General features: G+C 38.5%; 1 long non-coding RNA gene across 2 annotated transcripts in view; it reads left to right on the top strand.

Annotated features, from left to right (window-relative positions):
* LOC310893806 overlaps positions 1-16438 on the top strand; it is a 78792-nt gene that overhangs the window by 30311 nt on the left and 32043 nt on the right. The window contains exon 2 of one of the 2 annotated variants that reach the window (XR_014579319.1): positions 16228-16438. This is a non-coding gene — a long non-coding RNA (uncharacterized lncRNA). The other variant, XR_014579320.1, reaches the window with a different exon arrangement.

Genomic DNA, 16438 nt, shown 5'->3' with positions numbered 1-16438 from the left:
CATCTTGAGAAGTAAAACAAAATGAAGGAAAGAAATAGAATCTAAATAGATGCAATGAATGTAATTTTTGCACTACTTCCTTCCAAGTTTTCTAAGAAAAAGCTTTTATAACATCAAGGGAATATTTTTGAACAGATGGGTGGAGGAGGGGTCAACAAGAAAAAAAAAGGGGGAAAAATCCTAAAATTTTCCAGAACAAAATTCTGACTGCTCTCCATGGGTACCCACAGGAAATACAAGTACAGCAGGGGAGAACGTGCTTTCATAGTTGTTGAGGTTTTTGCTGTAGAAATGACTGCGAAGGCATTTCCCATACCAGCTAGCACAAACTGTACTGTAAACTGGAAATGACAGGAGAGCACTTTCACCCCGTCTATAGCACATTATGGGAACAGCAGCAAAGCCCAGGGTTGCCTTGACCTAAAGAAAAGCCAAATACTTTGGCAGAACATACTGTAGGTTCTTCCAAATATGGAAGTTTCTTCTGATCTCTGGGCATATTTCAGCAGAACTATTTTTAAACATAATGTTCACGCTTTTCAAGTACTTTTCTTTGATTGGGAAGCAGAAAATATGGAGAGAGAGGAGTAATGCCCATTGTTTTGCTCCATTTTTTAAACAGTGTATTCCTGGTGTCAGGAATATCAAATAACACTAGTGTGTGTATACAACTGAGAGAGATGATAACCATATTTCTTAGCTCACTAAAGATGCTGAATTTCGAGAAAAGAAGGAAAACAAAAAGCTAGGATTCTTTATCTTCCCTTCTCCAACACAATAACAGAAGCTATCATAACAGGGAGTTAAGCTAGTCTGGAAAAAGCAGCATAAATGACACAGAATTACCATTCTTCACTGTTCTTCAGCTCTCTGGGAACTCACACACAACTTTCCACAGCAAGACATTAATTTCAGCATCTGGATCCCCAGGGAGGTACTACAAGAGCATTTTGTCACTTTTGGGTATATACCAGGATTTCAAATGACACTGAAATGTAAATACATTCTGTGAGTGCTTCTGTGTAATAGAAGTAACCATGGATAGGAAAGATAGAACTGGGCATCATTACTAGCTGACGCTGGTTAATAATTACCATCAGCATTGTGTTCCAGGATAGACAGCAGGCCTGGGCCAATAATACGAGTCACACCAAGCACTTGATAAGTAGGATCCTTGTTTTATTCTGCAACAAAAGAAACCCATGCCAGTGGGCTCCAAAGGTGCCTGACTGAGAAAGGATATTTTTTATTTTTTTCTTCAATTTTTTCTTTAGAGACAGGGGCTGGTGTTGGAGAGGAGATCAAGCTTTTCCTTGCATTACGATAATTCTCAAGAGTTATTGTTGGCCAGGGAACATTTCCAATGACCAGTCTGGATATGATAACTCTGGTTCCAGCAGGTAAAAGGGTTCATATTTATGGATAATGGCCACATTGTGCCACTTGGCTTCAGGGCCAAAGAACATTCTCTGGTCACTTTTATTTACGAGAACAAATACAAATGTTGTTAGTGTACAGCTCTTATGGAAGACCTGATACTAGTTCTGCTGTTGGTCTGTGATGCACATTGATCCAAATTTGCTTTCTGTACTTGTGTTGTTTTCTTAATGTAACATAAGCACATAAAAAGTCTTTTCTGGACCATATTAAAGGTTTAGTTAGTCCAAGATCTTTCTCTGACAAGGAACAAAACCAGATGAGTTTAAGAACAGGGCAAAGGTAGCAGAACTTGCCAAGAATTCTCTCTCTACTTCCAGCAATTTCATGTTTATGGACTGCCTCAGGCAGAAGCACTATCTCAGTAGTCAATCACCCCTGATAGACTTCTCTTCTGTCAGTGTGAAGCTGGGTAAACCTTTGGATCTCCCCAGTGCCTTGCAGCATTGAAGTCTGTGTCTTATATTCGCTTTGTGTGAGAACCAAGTCCTCTTGTTTGCTTTCAGTCTGTCAACTGCTACTTTGATTTCATGTCATTGTACTGCAACATTGAGCAGTGAATGATCATTCTCGGTTTATCCTCTCTGTGTAACTCATGATTTTATAGATCATGTTTCTCTGGGGACTCTTAATTGATTCCTTTTCCAGGAGGGAGTGCATATTTGGTGATTCCTCTTGGAAAAATGCCATTCCATAATTCTGGTCATCCATATGCTTTTTCTCTGATTCTTTTTATTTTTTTTATTATTTTTTTTATTTTTTTCCCTTTTTCATACATGTAGAAGAGGTCTTTTAAGCTCTTAAGAATGGGAGATATGTTTTACTGAATTTGTAGAGTGCCTCAGGCATAGTTGTGTTGGTGCTGCTGTAATACAATATGAAGGAAGAACTGTAGATCAAAGGCAGGATTTATGCAGCTATTGAGGTTCCTTAGAAGGCAGTAGGTGACAAACAAGATTTACAGAAGCATCTCAGCAGATTAGATAGCCAACTCCTCTTGATAGTCTTATGAGCATAGCACAATCCTTTTCATGTCACTGATCTTTTTGATAACAGTCTATAGGTCAGTGATCACAAGCAATCAGTGATACCATATGCACCCAGAAAACATTGCTGTTACTCCCCAGTCTCAGTCAGTACCCAGACATGACTTACCTGCAAAAATAGAGGGGGTAAGGCAAACATAAATAATGTGAATTTTGATGATTCACAAGGGAAACCCAACCTGTGAATATAAAAGAGATCATAAAAAAGCACAAGAAAGGGAGATTCAGCAGCACAGGATTAATAAACAGTAAGAAATGAGCTTGGAAAATTAATGAAGTCCTAAGAATTCTTGGAAAGAAAGATGTATTGCTCTTCCTTGACATGTATTATATTTCATCCATACAGATGATTTTCTCTCTTTCAGTTAATGTTTTGCTAAAGAGTGATCTTGAAAAAACAGTTTTAAACTTCTAAGTTTTGCCAAGTTCATTATAAAAAGAATGGATCATCATGAATCAGGCTGGTAAAAAATTTGGCAGTTTCAAAACTGTATAGACACCACTGCCTTTATTTTGGGAAGATGTGAAAAAAAAAAAGGTGGCCATTGTGAGACAAAGAGACACTTCCAGACACATGAGTTACAAGCTCAAACACTCAATTATTGAGATTTTTTTTTCTGGAGTCTTTGGGCAACTAAATTACTTCTTTGATATAGAAACTATCTAGTCAAAAATCAAGACAGCAAACATATCTGCCTATTTTTTGAAAATGTTTAATTTTTTGAAAACAATTCATGCGACCTCACCAATTATTATCTTTTCCTGTTTACTAGGCTGAGAAGAAAGAAATAGCTAGAATGGATTGGTGTGATCTTTTCCCTTTGTGGACTAGTTGCACATGTTTATCTGGTTACAGAGCTACAGAGCTTTGAAGCCAGGTGATGGTCAGGTGGGGCGCTGATAAACAAAAACTGGTACTCTTGACCAGAGTTTCCCAGTGCATGACGTAGGCTTGGAATATATCTTCATTTGGATTCAATGCATTTATTTTTTCATGAGAAGATTTTTGAATATCATGCGCATTTCAGAACATTGTGTACAGGCTCATGTAGAGTAGAATGAACTATTCTCAGCACACAACACATTCATCAAATATAGTTGCTTTATCTTTTAAAGAAATAATTTGTAAACAAGATTTTTTTTTTTTTTTTTTTTTTTTTTACTTTGGGGCTACTCTGGAGTAAATTTATGCTCAGAGTGAATACAGCTGGCAAAACCAGGCATGGATCTCTTGCAAACTATTTCCTGTCTGAACTGTGTGTACTCTGTTTGTTATTGGGAATTTATTTTCATGCTGCTCAGTTTTATGAATTCAGCTGGACCACAGCATTACACACATTTCCTATATGGGAACTCTACATCTATACTCCACTACTACCCTGTGTTCTCAGTCTGCCTGAACTCTGAGAAAATAGCACCAATGTTTTGCTTCCTTCTCTTCCTATGGAATTGTTGTGCTAAGAAGAACTTTATTGCCAGAAGTTTTATATAAAATATCAACCATGGACTTTACTGGGAAAAGAGCAAGAAAAAGGAGGAAAAAGGAGAGAACTAAATGTGCAGCCACCCTTCCACTAGTCCTGAAAGATACACAAGCCTTGGTTCAGGGGGTGGCATACAGGTTCCTATGTTACAGCTGCATTTGATCTTGACAAGAGAAATGGCTCCATTGGTTTCAATATTGAAGTAACTCTGTGAACTCTATGGTGTGTGTAACACAAGATGTCAGTCTAAATGACTGAAAAGTCCTCATTGGTCTTCAAATCAATAAATTCCAATGGGTGATTTTTTGAATCATATTGAAATGTGTGTTTATGACTAACTTTCATAGCTGTTGCTATAATATAGTGCCTGTGGACCATTGAACCACATGCTTTATTTCAGGCATAGTTTATGTACCTTCAAGAGAGGACTGTATAATCCCCTTTTAGATTAGGTGGTCTGTGACAATGCAGATGAACGCAAAGTACATCTAGAGAAAAACTGGAAAGCAATAAGGTTACTTGGTTTAATGTCAACGTTACTGTCTTTGGTTTATAATAAATGAACTTTAGAAAGGGTTTCACTTACAACAAACACTTCTGATAGCATAATAGAGTGAAAAATGAATTTTTACAGGCCCTTATTCAGGTAAACTATAACAGCAAGTGGATACAATGTCAGGTGAATGGCTTATGCATTATATGAATGTGTGAACCAGACACTTCTGTTGACATTTTACAGAAGTCATTCCACTTTCAATTGATTTATTTTACCATTGCAAACACTGTTATCTTCTCAGTGGATGACAACTTTTTTTTTTTTTCCTCTTTTTTTTTTCTTTCCCAGATTTTGTGTTGTCGTATGAAATGTTCTGTTAATAAGGTTTTATTTATTTATTTATTTATTTTTACATAGTCATGTTATCGATCCCTTTCAATTAAAAGGTGAACAGAACAATAATTGGTGAGGGATGACTTCCACACTCAGCTGATATACAGCCAGATACAGTCGAGGATTTCTGAGTGGTATGGCAGGCCCTTTTTCATGTGACTGAGAGTATGTACTACACCTTCTGTGAGGTCTACCACCCATTGTCTTTTTTTTTTTTTTAATTATTATTACTATTGTTTCTTTATCCTTTTTTACCCTAACCATTCTTTTCCATATATTTATTTCACAGCCTTATCTTGCTCATTGGCATGAAAAATTACAGCCCTATAGTGTACACCAGTGTCAGAGTTCATACAAAAATAAATAGTTCTGAGACATGTTTGACGGATAAACAATGATGTTTAATTTTCCCTCATTTCATCTACCTAAAATAACTGAATATCTGAACTGTCAAATGTTTTATCTTTATTGACTTCATAGGTTGCCCTGATGTCAGAGTTATCATGAAGAATTTTTGAAATTCTCTTTTCCTGCCATGATTCACTGCACTAAACATGTGTAATTTAAGAGACATGGTTATATACTTTATGGTAGACATGCTTAAATGATCTTTGAAGAAAAGTCTCTTCATGCGAAGAATATACAAGGCATGTTTGTTGTTTTGTTCACACCCATCTTTAGCTCAAAGCTGGCAATGTGGCCATGACAGTGAACTGAGCAACCAAATGCTTCTCCTCTAAAACCTGATGGCCATAGCTCAGTTTGGCACACTGATGTTCAGCATGGGTAGAGCCTATCTGTAAGGCTACACAAAGTAACCTGAAAACAGGGGGGATGCAACACCATATAAAGACTCTTTGGACTAGCAAGCCTTCTTACAGAACAAGTCACAGGCAAGCTATGGTCACCTCATTAGCAATATGTGTTAATGACTGGCTTAGGTATTGACTGCAATGTAGAGTTGTGTTCTATTCTATTAATTTCCTGTGGGGTTTGTTAAACATAACACAAAGATGGTCTTTATTAGTTCAAACTGCACAGGATTGATGGTCTAATTTGATGATCTCCAAAGTCTTGGTGTTATAATACTTTAACAAATTTCTGGGTTTTGAGAAAATACTATTCTATAGTTTTAATATGTTCCAAAAACTGCTTATATAACATTGTTTTTCAATTTGTACAGAAACAGAATAATTTGTATTTATTTCAGGAAACTTAAACTTCAGTGTTGTGCATAAAGCAAAATGTATCATTTCAAGGTTTGCAGTTTAACAGGGAAAATTTCTTCTTGACCCTGTTATAATTAAAAATAGAGGGCAAAAAAAGGAATATTCATATTTCTTGTATCTTCTCCATTAATCTTTGCTTTACACTTTGTCTCATAAACAAGCACAATAGGGTCCTGAACTAGGGCTAACATGGAAGGTCTCTTTGAGAGCTAGTAAAGAAAAACACTTTGTGTGTGTGTGCACGCGCGTGCTTGCTTAAATGCCTTAAAAATGAATAGAGTCATCTGTCTAAAAAAAAAGTATTGACATTTTTACGGAGTTGTTTTTGGAAAGATCCAATGTTTAATATTAAATTCAGCATATGGTTGTGGTCAAATTGTGCTCCTACTGTGTAAAATGTATGAATAACAACTTACTGCATTCTCCTGGCCAATATATGGAGAGAAGGTTGATTAATTTAACTAGTATCCCTTAATCTCCTGCCTTGGCTTCCATCCCATTCTGCAAGGGTTGATAAATCTTACATCCCCTGAGGAGTATTACAATTCCTAATAGTCTTATGCTATTAGGAAGAAGCAAGGCTCAACTGTACCAAAACATCCAGCACATGAAATTGTATAAATAATTTAGCTTTTCCAATTTAATTTTTTACAGCTTTTCTTTGCAAACCATGATAAGAGATGTTAGTTCAGTCAACTGTAAGTAAAAGAAAAAAAAAAGGAAAATATTAAAAAGGGAAAATATTGTTCAGAGGAATTGTATGCAAATGTAGGGTTGTTCTTGTCACTGTATTCAACGTTCTGTTAGGTGATTGGAAACAAGGTCACTCATATATTTGACCCCCTTTGAAAAGAAAAATATATTTTGCTTAGAGTGAATGTTCTCTCAGGATCACCAGTTACTTTCATCATGGTATTTCATGGCTTAGAAGTATCTGCTGGTTTCAACATGAAGTAGGACTCCTTATTCTGGCACAGATTTTTTGTGCAGCTTCAAAAAAATCACTCCATGCTTTCTAGTAGGCTCAGATGCACAGTCAAGCTACTTGTACAAGTTTCTCTGAGTCAGATGACCCATAACAGTTGCCTATGTTCATAACCATAGCCCACAGCAAATTCAGCTTGACTTAGCTTACAATGAAGAAAGTTTAAGATAAATAGCATAACCTTGCAGTTGCTACAGGCTGAGTTAGCACAAGGACAGTCACCATGTCTCAGATAATGCATACTGAACTGTTGAGCTGCAATAACTTGGTCACATGACTGAGATTTATACCTCATCTATAAACAATCTCGAAGGAAAGTTATAAGGATAAATAAATTCTAAACCAACCAACCAAAAACAAACAAACAAACAAACAAAAATTAAAAGGTCTCTATGAAGTCTTAAAAACTGGAACTGTAAGAACCACAGAAGTATTCAGGGGAGACACTCTTCTCATACACGGGAAGATGCAACATCAGACATTTCCGAATAGAGACATATATATATATATATTTTCAGAATACAGCAAAATCTGCAAATTAACTGATTGTTTTCCTATTAACTAATATAAGTTGAATATTTTGCTTCAGTAAGTATAAACATCTCTTGTATTAGGCTGAATCTCCTGCAACAGACTGAACCCTATTGTCTTCATTCTGGCAAAACTTCTGCAGCAATTAGGGAGAATTTTAAAGGAGTTTGCAGTACTTGTTTCCACAAAATAATGCTCTGACTTCAGTAACAGTTTGGATTGATAAAGGGTATGAAAGCAGGGCTTTATTTATGATCTCTGCTTATTAATAATAATGCTTTGATTTCTTATATATTATTCAGAAATCTTTCTTCATACATAGTAAAGTAAGTCTTATTACATCTGAGGTAAGTAAATAGCTTTATACCTGTGGGCAAAAAGGGACTTGCAGAATTCAAGATGAGCATTTGCATGAGTAAATATCCTAAAAAATGTCCATTCTGTGGTGTTTGGTGTAGAATTCAACCTTGGAGTGGTCTTAGAGAATTTGGGCTGGCTCTGTGAAGTAAGATGCTGGTGATGATCCCAGAGCTGATACATGTGCCAACCCATGGGGTTGCCACATGCCCATTGGTTGTTAAGGCTTAGGCATGCATCTTATTTGAACCCTGAGTGCATCCTGAAGCTTCAACCAGCAGGTGGAATAGGAAGAAGAAGGGCTGAGGCTCAGGCCAGCAGCAGTTTTGTCCCAAGAGCCCTCAACATGAGAACATTGTGTGGAGGTGAGGTGCAAGGCTGTGAGGACCACAAGCTGTTTGGTTTATGTTCTGGGATAAATTTTCATGTGAATGATGTTTGGTTAAAAATGTGTCACTCTTCAATCGCATGGGAAACAACTAATTTTGAGGAATGTCTTGCAAAGGACACAGTTTGAAAGCTCAGCCTCATGCAGTTTTGTTGGTTTCAGGTGTAAAAAAGCCATCTGAAAAGAAAGGAATGGACAAAACCCCTTTGTCCATGTTTGCTCCGGGTCTCATAATACCAAGAATACACTCGGATATAGAGGTTTATGTGTGACAAATACTATAGAAAGATAAGTCCAGCAGTCTAAAGTGGGGAAATTCAGTCCATCCTGTCAATGCACATTTCTTTTCAGTTAGACCCAGAGGACTCAGTTCTGATGTTTGTGCAGCCCAAGGGCTTGGGGAAAATTGGTCAAAAGTGACACAATCCACGTGGCCTACTTTCTGGTCTACCTTTTACAACCATTCTGACCAGTCCCTGGGCAACTTTAAATCCATCTGGACACACCTCCATATGCCCTTATTCCTAACTACAAGGGCTTTGCCCGAACCTCTATGATATCCCAGAGCCATGTGACTGGATATACAAGGTCCACGGGGAGACCTCAAAATTGCTGCTGAGCAAAAGTCTCAAAAGGCCTATCTTACCCCAGATTTAATTCTGTGTGACTTTAGGGTTTGTGCATTTATAGCTAGAATAAAGAAGATAATATTCCGACTCCAAAATGTGGGATAAAACATGTATATCAGCCTCTTGTTCCTTTAAAAAAATACAGGCATATTTATTTCCCTATTCCTAGATTCATGAACATCGTATTTCATATGCTTACTGTAATAACACCACAAAAGACTTCATAAATGCACTAGTCAGTGGGGAATGCTATGCAGGCTTGTGATTTTACACTTCTTTTCTCTAAGCCAGAAAATCTAAATGTAAAATGTAACATTCAGAGACACTGAGTGGGATTTTGTGATGCTCTCTGGAGGATGCTGGATTCATAAAACAATGAATGGATTGCAGTCATCGATAGAGTTAGTTTTTCCATCTGTGACAGACATACAGTATACTCTTGCTAACGTGTTTCATATTAATAAACCACCCAAGTATAATTCATTGCAGGTTGCAGCTATAAATCAGAAATAGCCTTCATTTTGTTCAACTGTCATGACTAAGAGATCATCACGGGGTGGGGGCTGTTTGTAAAGAGACAAGAGGGACTGCAGCCCTTGGACCTCTCACTGGAGTGCAAAGCGTCTCACCACGGCTGTCCACTGAAATGTGTGGCATGACTCGGTGCCCCATCACAGATGGAGAGCCACCTTGTCATCTGCTGTCTTTTTTTTTTTTTGTTGTTGTCTGCCTATGCTCTGCTGGGAAAGGGATGCAAAGAGGTTCTGGGGAGAGGGTGCAATGCAAATGCAGGTGCTGTGCCAGCAGCCGGATCCTGCTGCTGCTGCTGCAGGCGCTGGGACTGCCTGTGCCTGATCTGGGCACAAACCAACGCCGGAATCAGAATCAGTCCCAGAAACTCCCGTTTGTGGGTAACTTTGCTCTAATCCTGACATTGTGTTGGTGTTAGACAAATTAGTTTAGACCCGATTCAAGTCCCATTAAAGCTGATGAGTATTTTATTTTCTGCGTCACCCCTCACCCCCCCTGATTTCAGTGGGAGCTCTCACAGTCACTTAATCTCTCTGCTTCCCTGTCTCAGCCTAAGAAATTGGGATAAACATGCCTAACTCAAAGAGGTGTTCTGAGGATTAATTAGTTAACATTTGTAGGGCATTTTGAGGATAAAAAATGCTGAACAAGGGTTTTATCGCACCTGGCGATGTGTGTGTGTGTCTCCGTGTGTGTGTTTTTTGCACAAAATGAACACCGTACTTTCATGTGTAAAACTTGCATATCAGATAAACTGCATGCCTATGCAAATAAATCCTCAGGCTAATAAACACCCTCAACTAATCCCCAGGCAATACGCAGGCAAGCAGAGGCAAAGGCAGAGGGCAGTAAAAGCAGGGGGAGAATTTGTGAAGAGGGAGAAGATGAGAGAATCAGTGTGTGGGGGGGAAATCTGGGAGAGGGGGTATCTCTTTTTCTACAAATGCATATGTAAAAGCTCTACTGAATCACAGGCTGGCCACGTGAAAATACGGTATTTCAAAATTCTTTTTGCATTATGATTTAGCCATGCATTATGTTTTATGGTGACATGACCTCATTGTTTAGAGATTTTTGGAGCATACTATAACAGACTTTGTATGGCAATAATAGTAACTAACGTTAATTTTTGGCATTCCTCATATATTCATTCAGTCACTGGAATGTGCATAGCTAAAAACTAGCACATTGTAACTGAACAAACAGTGGATTAAATGTGCCTGTTTTGTCTTCTTCACTAAGCTAGGTGGGATCAAAGCTATCTGCTTCTGTGCCATATTTTAATTATATTTTTATTTTGAGTGCCAACATTTTACAAAATGAAATGAAGCAGTGACAGGAGAAAATACAGCATCATTCAAATAGGCTTTAATCAGGTCTTGGAAGGATAATAGAAAGCAACTGAAGCAGGTTTGTTAATTCAGTTGGTCTCAGCTCATTGTAAAGCCAATACACATAGCTGTTATTTCAGAGATGATCAGCTATGGTCTGTCTGGGACTGCAAGCTGTAACTGCAGAGTGGATAGCAGGGTAACAGCATGTTTAGATGCCCTCACGGAGGTACCTGCTACAGTGCTAGTGACAGACAATTAACATAAGGACAAGGAAGGGACTGCTGTGTGTGAATGAATTGTGCATAGGCATCAGCAGTAAATGATGGTCCCTATCTATGCAATTAACTGTAAGCTACAAGCAGGCGGTGAGCAATGGCAATGCACATTACAGTTATTGCCTTTGTATTCTGTAATCTGGAGTACAGACACATTTCTCAACATTTTCTAGTCACCCCATCTTCCTAAATGTTAGAAGGTGTGTTTAGATTTAATTATGAGAGGATTTCCATGTCTTTAATGGGACAGGGTTAGTCTATACCTCATTTGAAACGACATTGTGAATATGACTTACAGGATTGTGCTCACTGTAACGATAGCCCTTAGCAACGTGTTGAATCCTCAGGGTAAAAGCTCATTCACTGACTACAGACAAAGGCTTTAAGGGAGTAGGAGATGGAAAAAAAAATGCAAAAGTGAAAAAAAAAAAGAAAAAAAAACACACACCAATTGTGGAAACAGGTAACTTCTGCTCCTCCTCTCTAAATCTGAAGTGCTAGCAGGAAGCACTGTAATAATTATTTCTTCTAACAGCTGGCACTTCAACCTTCTTTCACACCAGGGGAAGTCAGTACACAAGAGCTGCAAGGCGAGGCGCATTCTCAGGGGAATTCTTGTCGCTGAGGATAGCACTTTTCTGCCACATTCGGGAAAGAAAAGAAGATTAAAATGCAAACTGCTTTCTGCATGAACCAACTGTCTTTTTCAGGGGCTTTTTTATAGATGGACTATGATTAGAGGGACCTCCAGTTGCAGTGCTTTTCACACAGACTTATTTGTCCCCACTAGTTCACCCAGCTGCCCTTCTCCCTTGTTCATCTGCCCCCTCCCTCCTGGATGCTCCTTCTCCCCCAGAGATGTTCCTTCTCCCCCCACATCTCTCCTCTAGCTCTGCCAATGCTAGGGTTCATAGGGACTTGTGCTGAGCCAGACCAGGGGCTGGGCTGAGCTATAGTAATCCTGAAAGTAGCACAGAACGAAAAAGTGGAGAGAAAAGGTTATTTCTGACACAAATCTGGATCCAGTCAAAGGTCTGCTGGTTGCTGAAATAGTTCTGTGGCCACAGTTTTGTGGGCAGCAAGAAGCATCCAGCAGCTGAAGGTGGAATCATTACAGGAAATATCCTTATAACCACAACGTAAAAGGGGAAGGAGGAGGGAATGAATCGAACTGAGGGAAGAGGTTCAACACAGAGTTAAGAAAATAACAGTTATGGTGGCTGAACACAGTTATAGAGGTGATGAAGAAAGGGTGTCAAACAACATTATGTCTCTTCAGTGAGTTCCCACAATACTGGGTAATTGTAAGTTGGTTTACCACCTCTACCTCCTTCAATTAGACAATATTTGCACCATACTTAGAGATTTTTATGCTATCATTCACTGACATTGCTTTACAAATGTTAGTATTTTCATATGTAATCTTCATTTAGCCCCTTGTGCATGTATGCTTTGACATAGACTTTAATTACATGGTTATCTATTATTTTTATTTTTTCTGTGTGGATAATTATTCATTAGTTGTTTATATCTCCTTTATTCAATGTATGGCTCCAGATCCTATTAATCACAACCTAAAACCTCAGCTGACTACAATATTATTAAGTTCCTCATTTTTTTTTTTTATGGTGCTCTTTTTGTAATTTGTCAGTTCTTCGCAAACATCATGAATTTATATTCATAGCAGCCCTAGCAATTAGGTGCATTATTACCACCATTTTACAGATGGAGAACTGAAGAAAAAAAAATAAAAGATAAATTATAGCCAAAGCTGTCAGATCTCTATACTAATTTTTGATGACCAACTTTAGACACCTAGCCGGTAATTTCTCAGGGGCAATAGTATTAAAGAGGGAATCTACATTCCAGTCATACATCCATGTGCTTTAGCCCTCTGAATTTTTGCAAATCACACTCAGAAAACAGGGAACAAAAAAATTAACAACTGATAGCTAATTGTAACTGTCTGGCTCTAATCCAAACAACACTGCGGCAGAGGTAGGAAGATGATATAACTATCCTGCATGCCATTAAGGGTTAATTAAGGCTTTGTATTGAAACACCTTAACACAGAGATTTATACTGTAGGTGTCTACAGCTGAGGTAGACATCCAAGTTCCTTCTGATGTCAACAGAGCCTGTAGAGCTGCTTGTTTACTCTATACAGGATACATCTGTGTCTGATCAGCCCAGCCCTCAGCTGTGTGCTGCTGAAGTCTCAGTTAGCTCTGCTGGGAACGTAGACACCCAGCTCACATATAGACACCTAGTTTGCAGACAACTGATTTATTTGCCTGAATCTTCAGCCAACCCCCTCCGCAGTATTAGTGATGAGATGCTATACTTTCTGCCGTATCCTTCCTTTATCCTTCCTTTGATAAGTTTCTCTTCTTCTACGAGAATTTTCTTCACTGTGTTTTCTGTAGCAAATTGAAGCTAGGATACCACAGATGCGTTTTCATTCATCTGATAGTCCTTACTCTCACAGCACGGCCCATACTTGCTGAGTTGGTGGTACTAATTCAGATCTAGTGGAAATGGATCTCCTTCTGCACTCTTAATGACTGGACTATATCTCATGATGTTGTGTCCTTCCATTTGACAAGACCTGACACTATAACTGCATGACTCCATCTCTGTTTTCACAGTTGAATCAAAATTTTAAATTATTAATCCGTTTTGATGTTGACTAGTGAGAATGTAACTAAAACCATAGAATGGATTTTAATTATACTAAAATCAGGTTTCATTTTTTTAGTATGTTAGTTTTTGATACCAGCCAACTGTTTACTGACTAGTCTATCAAATAAACTTTAATTAATATGATAATCGAACTATCACCAGGCATCATAAAGCAAAACTATGAGTCTTTTTGTTACTACAGGAGGCAACAAGGTCGTGGTATGATCTAAAGAATAGTGTACAGGACTGGGAACAAAGGCAACGACCTGTTCCCTGTTCCATCACTGACTTTGCAGGTGGAATTATATTGACTAAATGCAGATGTCTGTACTGAAGACATCTGCATTGGGCTTCTGGCTCTCTTGATAGTCAGCGAAGAACTAGTCAATAGAATCCAGGGGGCAATTCATTGCCTCCTAAATTAGACGTCAGAAATACAGCAGATGATTGGCACCCTAAAAGGGCATATTTATCTCCAGTGACTATAAATGGAGCCCCAGGGACTAACTTGGTTTTAAATGTCTACATTGTTGATGTTTGAAGTCAGGTGAGATGAATCCCACCCTCTGTATCCTCAGGCCAGTTATTTCATCTCACTGTGCCTTTTATTTGTCTCTCTGAAAGATCTAGTGCAATACCAGCAGCAGCAGAGTAGAATTAACACAGAGCTCTGCCTTGACTAATTAGTTTCTCAGTAGGGCCTTTTTACAGATCACTGGGGTATCTCTGTATGGAATGCTGTCGTGCAATGTAGAAATACCCTAACTGCTATTACAATAACAGTCATACAGTAAAGCTCAATACCAACATCTTCCCTGTAACACAGGAGTTCCTGCTGTCCTGTAGGTTCCTTTCCTCTGAAAAATAATCTTAAATTATATCAGTTCAATCTCAGTATCAGAACTTTTGTGGTACCAATGCTTTCACAGGAATCATGGTGAATTTTTCTTAGCAGAAAATCACTGTTCTTATCTTACCTTTCTTCTGTCTCCAAATTATTTCTTCGTCTGGAAGCCACTGAAGCAGGAAGCTTCAGAAGCAGAAGCCTCGTGGCAAGCCAGAATGAATAATAAAGCTGAATTCTGGGGATATTGCCAGGGAATGTCATACAGGATGCTCTGCAGCAGCAGCTAAAGAAACTACAGGTGGAATTGTAGGATTATACATTGCCAAGCTCTAAGGCAAGCTGCGGAAGCAAAATGAACTTGGACAGGAAAGAGAGGGGAGCTCCAGGTAGCTACAATTTGCTCTGGAAACTTTGAAAGTTGTAATGATTTTCACGTTAAGTCTATGCATGTAGTAAGCCTGTACAGCTGTAATTCCCCTTGGAATTTCTTTTTGAACCCCGCTAAAGACTAGTGGTACTTACATTTTTAAGTGTTTATGTTAGTGTATCTCTGGGGTTTGCAATCTTTCTTTCTCTTTTAATTTCTGAAATCCACACTCCTGGATGGAACAGAAATCCACTCCTGCCTCCAGCACTTCTCCCTGAGCTGTATTGCTTGTTATACGCTGCCATGATCTCAGAAGCTCAGCAGCCATAAGCCCATCACGGTTTGGAATTTCAGAGTAGACCGGTAGACCTTTTCTTTCTTCCCCTCAGAATATCCTCATATATTCAGACTTTAGGTTTATCTTTTCTAGATGTCAGACTCCTACACATCTACTCATAGTTTTCACCACTAGCCAAGTATTGCTGTTGCAACTAGTGCGAATATTTTCTGGAGACATCTCCAAATTTGGCTATGAGAGGGATTGTTTTGGAAAACTGGAAGAAAAATTCTTAGCTTGACCTGAGTGTCAGCTCAGAGATAAATAAAATGAAGACTGACTTTGTTCACTATATAGTCTCATGATTATTTAGAGATAGTTGTATTAGTGTATCTTCAGAGAGGAATATTTGTGCCTCAACAGCATAGACACCTGTCAGACTTTTTTTTTCCATGTCTACTCTTATGTGTTATAAAAAAAAAAAACAACTTTTTTTTTTTCCCCATTTAAATAATAGTAATGATAAAACAGACAGACACAAACCCAAGGTAATGAAAAAATCACCCCAAACCAACAGAAGCTGATGTTAGCCTTACATGACCTTTGTATGTTTTCACCTTGCAGCAAAGATTTACCATGATTTTTTGGAGGTGGGGTGGGAGGTGTGGGATAAAGGCACTACTCTTTCATTTTTGCTTACAGGGAAACTATGCAACCCTAAGTTTTATATTTTCTTTTAAGGGAAGTGGAAGATAAATTCACAGGTCTACTTTCTAGTGTTCTCTTCAAGGAATAGATCGTGGACCTATTAATTTACATGGAGAATTCTGACATTACTCTTCAGAAAAGCACCTGTCCCTGGAGCTCTTTCACCTGAGCAAGAAGAGAAACATTATTTGTATTAGCCTATCTGAGGTTTGGAATATTTCTCTTTTGCAGCTACCCAGCTCTGGGAACCAGGTTTGATGGCCAGAGACATGCCTACTATTGCACCCTTTCTCCAGTTGCTTCATAGCTCCTGCTTTCCTTAGGCACTTAAGAGGGAGAGGGACTCGTTCCTCATGCTTCCAAGTAACTACTGACTTTCACTTAGCTTCATCTTCTTTGCCTTCTGTCAGCAGATAGGCGATAGCCCTAAACAGAATATAAG

Source organism: Anser anser (assembly GCF_964211835.1).
Source record: "Anser anser genome assembly, chromosome: 2".
Taxonomy (NCBI): Eukaryota; Metazoa; Chordata; class Aves; order Anseriformes; family Anatidae; genus Anser; species Anser anser.
The sequence above is the reverse complement of the archived record's forward strand: the minus strand, read 5'-3'. Positions and strand labels throughout refer to the sequence as shown.